Source organism: Melanerpes formicivorus, unplaced genomic scaffold (genome assembly GCF_026170545.1).
Source record: "Melanerpes formicivorus ecotype bairdi unplaced genomic scaffold, bMelFor1.0.p_v2 SCAF_84, whole genome shotgun sequence".
NCBI classification, from domain to species: Eukaryota; Metazoa; Chordata; class Aves; order Piciformes; family Picidae; genus Melanerpes; species Melanerpes formicivorus.
This window is the reverse complement of record NW_027142436.1, coordinates 1,896,475-1,908,977: the sequence shown is the minus strand read 5'-3', so window position 1 is coordinate 1,908,977 and position 12,503 is coordinate 1,896,475. Positions and strand designations below refer to the sequence as shown.

At 48.1% G+C, this 12,503-nt stretch overlaps 1 protein-coding gene across 10 annotated transcripts in view; it reads right to left on the bottom strand.

The window, feature by feature from the left end:
- TRERF1 (transcriptional regulating factor 1) overlaps positions 1-12,199 on the bottom strand; it is a 149,972-nt gene extending 137,773 nt beyond the window's left edge. For 6 of the 10 annotated variants that reach the window (XM_068165126.1, XM_068165135.1, XM_068165133.1 and 3 more), the window contains exon 1: positions 10,796-11,097. The gene's annotated coding sequence lies outside the window, so the exon portion shown is untranslated. Of the gene's footprint in view, positions 1-10,795; positions 11,099-11,142; positions 11,240-11,974 lie in introns of those variants that run through there. The other 4 variants (XM_068165129.1, XM_068165130.1, XM_068165128.1 and 1 more) reach the window with 4 other exon arrangements.
- Between the last annotated feature and the right edge of the window lie 304 nt (positions 12,200-12,503).

Genomic DNA, 12,503 nt, shown 5'->3' with positions numbered 1-12,503 from the left:
TCCTTCAGTTTCTGCCTGGCAAATGAAAACAGCGCTTTCAAGAGATGAATATCCTTCCCTGTAATTGTTGTGCTGTTACCATTATGTAAATCAGTGTTTTACACAAATGCAGATTGGAACCTATACAACACACACCAAAAAATATATATATATGTATAAAACATAAAACCAAACCAACCTGCACAGGACAGGGCAGAGCAACATGTGAGCACAGGTTTCCAAACAACAGGAAAAAAAAGCTGTTGCATAATTTATTCACTTTCCTACTGGTTTCATAGATGAAGATAGCAGCGTCGTGAGACAGTGGGAAGATTTCTTTTGCTTTTAGCTCAGTAATTTACAAGTCCTCAGGTTTCATCAGGTCTTATTGCTGTTATTCAATGTGAAAACAGCGTGGAAATGATGTTTACCTGCATTCCCAGTCCACAAAGCTCACTAACTGCAGCTTGACAGAGGCACATGCCCACCAAGCACCATAAAGAAAGATTTACAGTAAGTGGTGACTAATCTTTACAGCATATACTGTATGAGTATCACTGAGTCAGCTTGAAAGTTTGCTCACTGACTTGAACGCTGCTTCTTCCATTCTCCTCCCTCTCTGATCTGCAGGCAGATCTGAAATCTGCCTTCCCTTCATTCAATGAGAGATTCTTATTGCCTTAATAGGCAATAGGCGCAGGTACAAAAGCTTACTGCTAGGGTACAGGATTGACCTAAAAACCCATGGACTTGTCTATACCGCAGTATACAACCAAATTAATTGAAAAAAAAAGAAAACAGAAAAACAACAACAACAACAAAGCCATCAAACCCAAACCCACACAACAACACACAGCCAAACCAAACCCTCCTACATTTCAACGTTTTTGTTCGGCAAGAACCTTCTGCGTGTGTGAGGAAGGAGCGCGGCAGGAAGGGAGGCTCCAGGAGGCTCAACACTGATCCTACCCCTGGAAAAAAATGCCCAGATACAACATTTGGCAAACTGATTACACAAAGGCTGAGAGAAACACCCCGTTTCACTGATCTGGTTTACTGCTAACAAAAGCTGCAGCAGAACAACGCAGCCACGTACTATAGATAGCTGGAAGGGCCACATATGACTTGGCATTTGCTGAAGACTAAATTAAGTTGTCCCACCCTTTTGTCTCTTCTTTTTCATTTCTTGCAATTTACATAATTAGCAGCACAGATTTTGCAGAAATAACCTGAAAGTAAGAGTTCCATGTGAAAACTAAAACACTTGTTTATTGTAAGGACAGCCCAGCGCTTCAGTGTGAGGATTCGCTTCACATAATTGAAGCCTATTACCCACTTTGCAATTACGGTTCCTCGACGAGAGGTCTCCAATTATTACAAAGTCAAATAATTGCAGCAAAAAGCTGCACTCAGACACAGACCCAGCCTTGCAGCTTCTTGCAAACAGCCACACAGGCAGTTCAGCTGAGCACCATACAAGCAGGCATGGCTACAGATGACTAAAAATCAAAAAACCTGGCCGAATCCAGAGCAAGCTTAATCCAACAGAAGCCTTTCCATCAACCGGCTTTGTAGTAATCTACATGCCACTACCACAACGTCTGTTCTGCAACTCTATTGGGTTTGGACCACTGCCTACTGGCTGAGAGCTCGTCTTTAAAACCAGATGAGCCCATGTTATTTTAATGAACCCCTACTTTAACTAACGATCAAGCAGTTAGCCGAGGGATGGCGTGCTGACAGACCTCCGGCATGAAAGTACTGCTCCTTTCACAAGTCATCACCGTGCTGGGGCATGGGTCTCTATCCTTCATAGATGGGCATTCAACATCCAGACTAAAAGTTCTGCTGAAAGTTGGAGACTGCTGAAACAAGGGCCTGTGAGGACCTTGGTTTATCATCCCCTTACATAGCAAGCAGTACCTTACTATGCAAGCAGCCACATTTGGCTTAACTCACTCTTTTTTTCATTAACAAACCAGCACATAACCCAGTGCCTTTTTTTCTGTGCACCTCCCTTTTCAGGCATATTATGTCTCCAAATCTAAAGCTGTCTTTAACTTCAAAGACCAGTGTTTTACTACAAGCCAAAGGAAGGGTAAAACTCATCCTCTGCAACGCATCTTTGGTTTTCAAGCACATAAATGGGGAAGGCTTTTTTCCTTTCACCTGCAAGGCATACTCTCTTATTCATGCTTTTTGATTATAATAGCAGCAACTTTTAAAAAGTATTAAAGTTCATTATGAACCAGCTTTTTCAACAGTTCATCCTTCTAAAAAAGCTATTTTTTTTTCCCCCCTCACTTCAGAGAAATTTTGCTTTTCGTTTTTCTACTTTTGCCAAACGCAGGCAGCAGCTGCAGGTACCAACTGACTGAACTCTGACAGCATAAAACAACCTTATCTGAAAGAAATTAAAAACAAAAAAGGGGGAAAAAAGTGGGGGGGGAAAAAAGAGAGAGAGAGAGAATTCCTGTTCACCACCACAACCATGGAGCCTCTTCCAGCCTTGGAAACACAACATCAGTGGGGTAAGCTGCCTGCCTGCACTTCTGCAAACATTTTGGCTTAAAGAGGAATTATTGCCGCCTTGTTTCAATGGAGATACTCAGAAATACAGGTTTAACTCAGGATCTCAGGTAGTGATAGGCCTAGGGGGAATGGAATGAAGCTGGAGGTGGGGAGATTCAGGCTAGATGTGAGGAGGAGGTTCTTCCCCATGAGAGTGGTGAAACCCTGGAATGGGTTGTCCAGGGAGGTGGTCGAGGCCCCGTCCCTGGAGGTGTTTAAGCCCAGGCTGGATGAGGCTGTGGCCAGGCTGATGTAGTGTGGGGTGTCCCTGCCCATGGCAGGGGGGTTGGAACTAGATGATCCTTGTGGTCCCTTCCAACCCTGAATGATACTATGATACTATGATACTATGAACATAGTTATGAATATGAATTGCACTCTTCCAGACACAAATTGTCTTCTAATGTCAGAAAGCTCTCCTCGCTCGCCCAGCTCTGTACCCGATGCTTTGCCATGCAGGGTATTGAGCCACACGTGGACGGCTCGCAGGGCATTCCTGTAGAGGAGGACTGAAACATAGCTAAGTGCTTCACTGCCCACGTACACAGACACCCTCTACCAAAGCAGGTACCTGGTTCTCACAATCTGCCTTATCTTGGTGAGATCAGGATGGTGAAAGACAGAGGCAAGAATTTCATTTCTGATGCTCACATACCTACAGAAAAGCCTGCATCCTGCCCTGCTTGGCATGCTACTGCTCGCAGCGATTGTGTTGCCAAAGAAAGTTAGAACTTCAAACAGCTTTACTCAATCCTTTTATATAAAAAAGTATCCTGATTCAGCATCTCACCACTAAAGCACATCAGTCTCTGAGATGGTTTTCTGCCCTATTTTTGCCAGGAACTCATTAGAGTATCACTGCAAGTACTTATTATCATTGCTGTGATGCTGAATTCGTGTTTTTACACTGATCAATAAAAACTAAATCCACACACTACACACCCAGCCCACACATGAAGAAAATTAATTTAACAATAAGATCAAAGTTGTCTGCCTTCTGCTGCCATGAAATCACAACCAGCCTGTCGGATTTTGCCAGTTACCTTTGAAGAAATATTGGAAACGCACAAAAATAATTCTGGGAAGCACATACTGAAATTGCAGATCCAAAACAGAGATAGGAGGGCACATGCAAATAACCACGTGGGAGACCTTTGCTTGAATTGGAATTGCATGGCAGACCATGGAGGCAGTTCGAGTAGCAGTGTCCCTGCAAAGCTTGCACCATTTGATGTAGCTTAACAGTAAGCATTTCTTTTGCTCCGTCCGAATACACAGGGGTTTCTTTGAAGTGCTGAATATAAGCTTTTGAAAAGTAACCCAAAAAAAAAAGGCAAGCCATCTGAACTGCTGCTGCCCACTTCCCCCCATCACATCAGGGGCAAAAGCAGCAACAAAATGTTGTGCTCAATGCTGAGCTAACATGATGTACGCTTGCAGCTCAAGTCACAGAGCCTCCTCCCGGGCTCAGCAGACGCAGCTTTGGTAACAGCCACAGAGCTCATGGCTACCTGAAATCCCACTGAGACCTAGGAGTCATTGCAAAGGTGATGCTTTCAGCCTCCAGAGAGAGTGCAACATGTAGCTTTCTCCCTGCTTGAAGTCGCATAGCCAGCTCAAGCATCACCACCTGTCTGCAAGGTAAGGCAAGCTTTGATGATTGGGACAAAACAAATCAGAGTCAGGATAAAAAACAAAAGGAACTGGAAGGTTATTTCAGAACTCTGAGTCACTTGCCTAAATTTTTTAGGGCTTGACAGCCTACATTCTGGGGAGAAAAAAGGCTCAGTTCAGTTATTTAGGATCCTTAGGTATTCATACTTGTGACAGATGTGAACCATTTAGAGACAGGTCAGCACTCATTTTCTTGTTGAATGCAATGCTATTGTTGCAGATCTTACAGTCACTATAAAATGCAGATCTTACAAGCACTATAAAATCAATTAAGTAACAGATTTTTCCCATGAAATAATAACATCACTATTTACTAGCTCAGCCCTTTTTTTTCTGGTACAAAATTGATCATCCACCAGGACACCTCCACCAGCAGAGACAGCAGGGTAGCAGCAGAGACGAAGTGCAGGTGGTACAAGTCCAGCACAGCCAGCAGCAGTCCTGTTCTAACACCCAACAGCTACAGGCTCTTGCCAAGGAAACCTCACTTCACTTAACTGCTCCTTCCTCATGCACTGCTAGACTGTCAAAATCAGTAAATGATTTTTAGTTTCTGATCAAAACTAGTACTGATGGCATCTTATGCCTCCAAACTTTCACAGGTTCATAATGCAGTATTTCCTAATCCTCAGAATTTAAAAACTGTATTCAAAACTCAACTGTGTTCCTTCTTTGATGCAAAAATGCTATGCCATGTGAATAACATACTTCATATTTCCTGCTCACCAATAAACTGTGCCCAATTCTCTATGCAGAGCAGAAGGCTATTTCAATTTATGCAAAGATCTAAGATCATTCACTCCAGTAGGAGCTACCTAAAATCAGATTCTTGTGAGAGTGCCCATCACAGTGCCATCCAAGGCTGGAAGAGACCTCAAAGATCATCAAGTCCAACCTGTCACCACAGACCTCATGACTAGACCGTGGCACCAAGTGCCACGTCCATAGGTGTTTCTACCACAGGACATCAGGGCTCACCCTCTTGACCAGTCCAACACTAGTCAGTATTTACCAGGACTGCAGTGTGGGTCCTGGTAAGAAAACTGAAGTTGCTACAATTTAGGTCAAGTTTAAAATGTAAAAACAAAGAGACAAATGATTAAACACCCCTCTTACTGATACAGATGTAATTGGCACAACCCTCCTAGCATAAACAGAGGTCCTTCCAGGAAAAGGCATTTCTAGTTCTGATCTGGCACATGAAACACGACAATACTGGGAAAAACGCTTTCATGCTAGCACAACTGGAAGTTCAGATGGCACTCTTGCCCACACAGAAGTGTTGCAAAACCCCTCAGTCCCCTAATAAGCACTATTTTACCAGCAGAATGTTTAGTGGAAAGGGCAGAATCTATTTCAGGCCGTTTCTAAACACATCAGCAGACACTATTTCTGCTCCTTTTAAATATAAAAACTAGAACACAGACTTCCCTCCCATTCTCCCCCCACACCCCTCCCAAACACACACACACTAAAAATATATAAATAAAGGAAATGAAACTTCCCCATCAATGAAAATGGGGCCAGGGGGTGGGGAGGCCTGGGGGGGGGGCTAGAAAACAAAGACAATAATGGGTCTGTACAGCATCTTTTACGGCCAACTAAGAGTTAAACGACTTTTGGGTTGTGTTGCTGTTGTTATTGTTGTTATTTGCTGTGCTGGTTTTCTTTCTGTATAGACTGAGAACTCCAGCCACTACCAAATTGAAACTTAATAGTCACTTGCTCACAGGGTTGGGTCGTTTGTTGTTGTTTTTTCCCCACAGTCCTACGCTGAAGTCATTTAGGATTTGATATTCACTTAAAGTATCCAATACAAATTCTGCACCTCCAACAGTCCCTCAGGAGCTCTGGCAAGCTCTGTCCGAGCCAGTATGAACAAAATCCTCTCACTATCAAGAACCTTCTCTAAAAAGAGCTGCTAATAACTTAAACCAATGCTTGTTTTTCTGGAGCAATCTTTCCCTATTCTGTACTTTTGCAGTCTTAAAACTCCAGGCTTAGCTGGAGGTTTCAGTACCTCAGTGAGATCTTCTTCATTAGCAAGCATGAGATTTTTGTTATAAACTAAAAAGGACAAACCAAATACCAAAACCAAAACAAAACCCAACCCTCTACAGCAATCTTCATCTGCTAGAGATGCAATGGAGCCTAAACATTACAGAAAAAACCCCACCAAAACCAAAAACCAAAACACAAAACAAAACCTTGCAGCCCTGCACTTCAAGGACATATCACAATGCAGGCTCTATCAAAAATCCTACCATGAGCAGTTAGTTGATGAAGGGAGGAAGGGGAAATACAGAAACCATTTTCTTGCTGAACTTAAAAGCCAGAAAACTTGTGATAAGGCCCAGGATGGCTGCTTCAGAAAGGTCGGATTGGTGGGGCAGGGAAACTCGGCACTTGCGGCCATGTGCCTGGAAATCAAGTGACCTACAGCAGCCCAGGCAAGCAGAGGATGGCAACCTGAAGATCAGTGATTTGTGTGAAACTCTTTAACAAAATATGGACCATGAATTGGAGAGAGACAAAACACAGCTCAAATGTTTCTTTTAAAAAAAAAAACTCAGAATCATCTACATTTTGAGTCTGCAACACATCAGGATTTTGGGTCTTTCCAGAGCAAATCATCACTCAACTATGAAAACTTAGGTGGGCTGTTTGTGTGAGACACATTACTCTTTGTTAGAGTAAGCTGAAACCACAAGACTCACTTCATGCAGACCTCAAAATATACCCAGTGCTACACAGCTCCTCCAAAGCCCTGCAACATCTCCACTCTACTACAAGGAGTTTAAACTGTTACAGGGCAGTAGGGCATTCCCCAAACCATTATCCTCTCAAGAAGAAAGTCAGGTAAATTATGTATTTGCCTTCCAGTTTCTGCAGCAGCAGGTTGTAACCTGAGCACATTTTCCAGTTTTTCCCTTTTTTTTCCTTTCAACTGCTGTTTCAGGCAGGGCCAGGTGAACCTGCACGCTCAACCCCACGCCGCGACACGGCCGAGCGAGAAAGTCAGAAAATAAGCCACTGCCAAAAATACTCTTACTGCTGCCCACAGGAACCAATATCCAAGAACCAGCGCTGATTTGACTTGCTGATTGCCCACCTTACCCACTCTGCACTCCTGGCCATGCTGGATTGCAGCCTACCTTGCAACAGCTTGGAGACGGCGGTGCAAGAGCCCATCCTCGGCATCTCCGGGTCTAAGGGGGAAAAAAATCCCCCGAGATCTACGAGGTAACTCAGCACACAAATGCATGCTGCTCAAAAGCACATTCACTGGATCTCTGAAATCTGCTTGCTTTCAAGTGAAGAGTTAAAGAACAAGCTAAAACTGATAAAATTGTTGCTAGCAGTTTTTAAAACCTAGCCTTGGAAGGAAGAGACGCCTGCCTTAAAATACATTTGAATGCACTATTTTTGTCTTTATCTTAGAAGGCCTGATTTCCCCTCACAGCCCCACAATTGATGACAATAATAGGCTTCCCAGAGCTGGGCAAGTTAAGAAGATGCTTTAACATCTCACATGTGGCAAAACATGTGGAATTGGCTGCCTTCATTTTGTTTTTATTCAGTTTCGTGGAATCATTTCAGTTGGAAAAGACCTTTAAGATAATCGAGTTCAACCATTGTCTCCGTGGAAGCTATGTGGCCTCAAAGAAAGACAAGGGGAGGAAGCAAATTGTTTCCATATCAACAATTATTTTGTATCAGTCAAACACTGCTTGCTTTTCACAACAACAAAACAACAAAAAGAAATCTGTATTTCTAGGCAAGCTGAAATGAAACTGCCTCACCTCATAAATTATTGTGACACGTCCTAAGGAGACAAAGTCCCTCCAGAACCAGAATCAAAGGGCCCTTCTCTAGCTTACCACTGCCCTATTACAGTATTGGGAAAGGAAGAGAAGAGCCTTCTCCAATACTTGCCAACCAAGTTCTTGAACAACATATTCTTGACTTGATTAGAACAAACAAAAGAAGAAGATAAGATTAAAATATACACAGCAAGTATTATCTTGCTGCATTAGGAAGCCTACAATACATTAGAGGGCTGCTCTTCTTGTGTTTTTCTCATACTCCCTGGCAAGTTACAAGCACAATTTATGATGGCAAGCTTCACTAGTATCATTGGGAGGATTAAAATGGCCAGAAGAAGAGAAACAGCAGAGTTCTGAGTTGAAAACTTAGGAATTCCTTTTTCCTACCTAAGGCTAATTGAGTGCTACCCAAAACCATAACAAACCCAAAACCATGAGGACTTGCTTTAGTCTTCCATGCATACTGAAGTATTCTCAGAGGCAGCTCTTCAGCAGCAACATAAAAGGTTGAAAAAAAATTAAATGGATAAGAGATGGAGACTTTTTCAGTCTAGCCAAATACAATATGAGTCAGTATTAGGTAGAGAGGTTGCTGTGGTTTATTTATGCTCATGTTGGCCTATGTGGGAGGCAGGATTCTTACCCACATACCCCCCCACACACCACCTCATTCCTCTCCCCAGTAGAGTAATGGTAATGGCAGGACAATGATAGGAGCATGATAAGTTCTGGCTTATCATTCCACCCAGAAGGGCTAATTCTCTACTCTTCACTCAGGCCAACTTCCACAGTGAGGTCCATTCCTTCAATTGCAGCTTTTTTTGGCTTTCCAAAATACGCTGGTTTGACCTAGCACACCAACTGTGCTGCTCAGCTCCCCACTGCAGTCTCCCAACTCCTTATCGGTGGCAGTGGAATAGATCATGAATCCTTACTTGCGTTTTTCCAAAGTATATCAGACTAGTGGTTACAGATGAAAACACATTTTCTTCATCAGAAAAATCACCTCTCTACATTTTAAACAAATATTTGTTTTAAGCAAATTCACACAGCTGAGCTTCCATGCTACACATGCATGCATAAAGCATTGGTGAAGCAGCACTTCTGCTGTTAAACATGTGCCTCGCACAAGCCTTAGGAAAAAAGGTAACGTAACAACCAGGGCACATCACTCCCTGCCACTTCAGCAGGGAACAAAGTGAAATGGATTCTAACTAGATATGTCTTATTGAGGAAATGGATCCATTCTGATCCAGTTGAACATCCCAGCAAGATCACCAAGTAGAACTGCAATCACAGCAAGCAGGTGCACGTACAGTACGTAGGCACAGTTCACACACACACCGATGTTGTAAAGATGGGCTACTTCATCACAACACTGTACCTCGAAGAAGGGCTGGGGGCAGGACCTCAGGGGCAGCCCAAGTAGGGCCAGTAGTCCAAGTCAAGACAGGTACATGTGGCATGGTGGCCCTACTGAGCAGCCCGGCAGGCCAGGCCCAAGCTTGCAAGGCAACCGCTCCCCTTTTCCCACACTTACAGTAAAATTATAGCTGTCAAAGACATTAAAACTCACCCCCAGTGATTACCTGCTTAAAACATTAATCACGCAGTTAAGCATTTGCAACATTTTTCACCAACAGAGGAGCTATGTGCCACCATGTTTAGTTCACTGCTATCATAGCAGCCTGCAAAAATCTAGGCACATCACCAGCAACTACCTGAACTGCAACCAGTGTGGATGCAGTGGGACAGCCAAGTACAGGTCAGACTTTACTGGACAAAAGTAGCGACCCCATTAAGTTCACACCTCAGGTAGTCATGCCCGGCTGGTGGACCAGCAGATGTGAAAGCCACTCTAAAAAGTCAGCGGAAGGATGAGTAGGCACTATCCATTTATTAATTGGTTAACTGACAATTAATTTTACTTGCAAATTACCGCTCTAGTATTTAAACATCTGGCTAAAGAGTTTTTGATCGTTGCCCCCCACGTTTTGACGGGCCAGAAAAATTAGGCACTCCTGCGCCCCGGCAGCGCCCAGCGCGCCGCACCTCCCTCTCCCGCGGAAACGATGGGGAAATCCACATTGCTCCAGAGCCGGGGCTCAGCCGGCGGGGCTACCGGCCGCCCGGAACGGCTCCAAAGCCGAGCCCCGGACCGCCTTCTGGCTGACTCCGACTGACACCGAGACCGCCCCGACCACGCCGCCGGCTAATGCGCCGCGGGGGGCGACCACGCGTGGGCCGGCAACCGGTGCCTGGGGCCGCGGCGCGGACCGCGGGACCGCCGCTCGGACAACTTCCGCGGCAAGCCCCGCCGCGCCGCCCTTCCCCGCCTCTCCTCTCCGGCGCGGCACAGCGCAGCGCCTGGGACCTGGCGGCAGCGCCGCGGTGGGGCGCCCAGGAACCGGTCCGCCGCGCCCCGCGCCCACCCCTCCCGCCCGGGCCGCGCAGGTACCGGGCAGTGCCCCGCCGCCGCGCCCGCCCCCAGCCCGCTTCCAAACCGCCCCCCCTTGCGTGCCCCCCCGCCGCCCCCCCTCGGCGCCCAGCCGGCGGAGAGAGGCGATTCGTGAGGAGGAGGAGGGAGCCGGCTGGGCCTCGCCTACTCGGCGCTGCAGAGTGAAAGTGAACTGCAAACTTTTTTTTTTTTACCAACCCCCTCCCCCCCGATTTTTTTTCTTTCCCCCCCCTTTCATCGCAGCCCCAGCTCCTGCAAAAATGAAACTTGCGGAGCATTCGCCTACCTGGCGTGAAGTCTGCAACAAGTGCAGGCGCGGGAGCCGGGCGCAGGGAGCGGCGGAGCCAGGCGCGGGGCTTGTGTCGGTGCGGGCAAGGAGGGAGCTATTGCGATATTAATTTATTAGAGAGCTGCCCGAGCTCGATCCTACTTCACTTACAGTACGGCGCTTATCCTGTAAACAAATATCGCTCCGCCAGAAAACATACTCCCCCCTCGCCCGGCCCCGGCCCCGCTACCAGGCACCCACCCCGGCGGCGGCACATGGAGCGGGGCGGGGCGGGGCGCGGGCCGGGGGCCCGAGACACCCCCACCTGCCCCGCGCTGGGGGAGGCTCCGGGCACCGGCACTTACCTCCGGCACGGCCTCCCCCTCCCGCCGTGCTGCCTTTGCCGTGTCCGTGATGGGAAAAAAAAAAAAAAAAAAAGGGAAAAAAATAATAAAAAAAAATCCGGTGTCAGCAAATCGCTGTCAAATTTTCTTGCAGGAGCGGGGGGGGGGGGGGGGGGGAAGCAGAAGGGGGAGGAGGCTGCGGGAGGCGGCGGGATCCCTCCGCCGCGATGGGTCTGGCCCTGGGTAGCGAAGCAGGAAGTAAGGTGTCGGCGGCGCCGCGGCAGCCCGGCCCCGCGGCGGGGCGAGGGGCGCCCGCCGCCCCCAGGGGCCCGCCGCTGGCCGCGAGCCGCCGCCGTCTCCCGCCTCCCGAGCGGCTGCGCCGCGTTCTCGCCGGCAGCCCCTCCTCTAAGGGCGGCCAGCGTAGCGCAGGTGCCGGGGCCACAGGCAGCGACCTGTCAACGGCTCCGGCCGCGGCCGCGGGTCGGCGGGCAAGCGGGTGCCGCGGGATCCCCTCGCTGCCGTCGCTGCATGCCGCAGGGCGGTGGGGCCGGGGCCGGCTCCCGCCCGGGCGGCGGCACCGGAGGGTGGCAGCGGCGCCGCGGGCCGACACCGCGCCAGCCCCGAGGCTGGGCGGGGGGGTCCCGCCGCCGAGGGGCTGGGGAGAGGGCTGTGAGGGGGGGCGTCCACTCGGCGCCGAGGAGCCGGGGTGAGAGGGGGGTGTCATAAGGAGCCGGAGGAGCCGCGTCGGGGCCGGGGGCAATCGGGGCAGGAACCGGCGGGAGCTGCGGCCGGGCCTCCCTCAGCCGCGGGGCTACGGAGGAGAAAAGTCTCTGCGGTAGAGGCGCGTTCTCACCGGGGAGGTTTCCTACCCGGTGCGGGGAAGGGCTGCCGGGGCTGCTGCCGTCGCCAGGGATGCTCCTGCGCTTTGCATTAATTTAGAAGTAATTTCTCTCATAGAACGAGCCTTGTAGGAACTTGCTCCTGTGATCACTGATCCCTGCCACTGGGAGTCTTAAATTATCTCTTCTCTCTTTCGTTCTTTCTCTTTCCCTTTCTTTCTGCCTTTCTGCCTTTCTTCCTTTCTTTTTTCAACCCTTTCTTCCTTCCTTTCTTCTTTCCTTCCTTCCTTTCTTCCTTCCTTTCTTTTTTCCTTCCTTCCTTCCTTCCTTCCTTTCTTCCTTCCTTCCTTCCTTCCTTCCTTCCTTCCTTCCTTCCTTCCTTCCTTCCTTCCTTCCTTCCTTCCTTCCTTCCTTCCTTCCTTCCTTCCTTCCTTCCTTCCTTCCTTCCTTCCTTCCTTCCTTCCTTCCTTCCTTCCTCCCTTCCTCCCTTCCTCCCTTCCTCCCTTCCTCCCTTCCTCCCTTCCTCCCTTCCTCCCTTCCTCC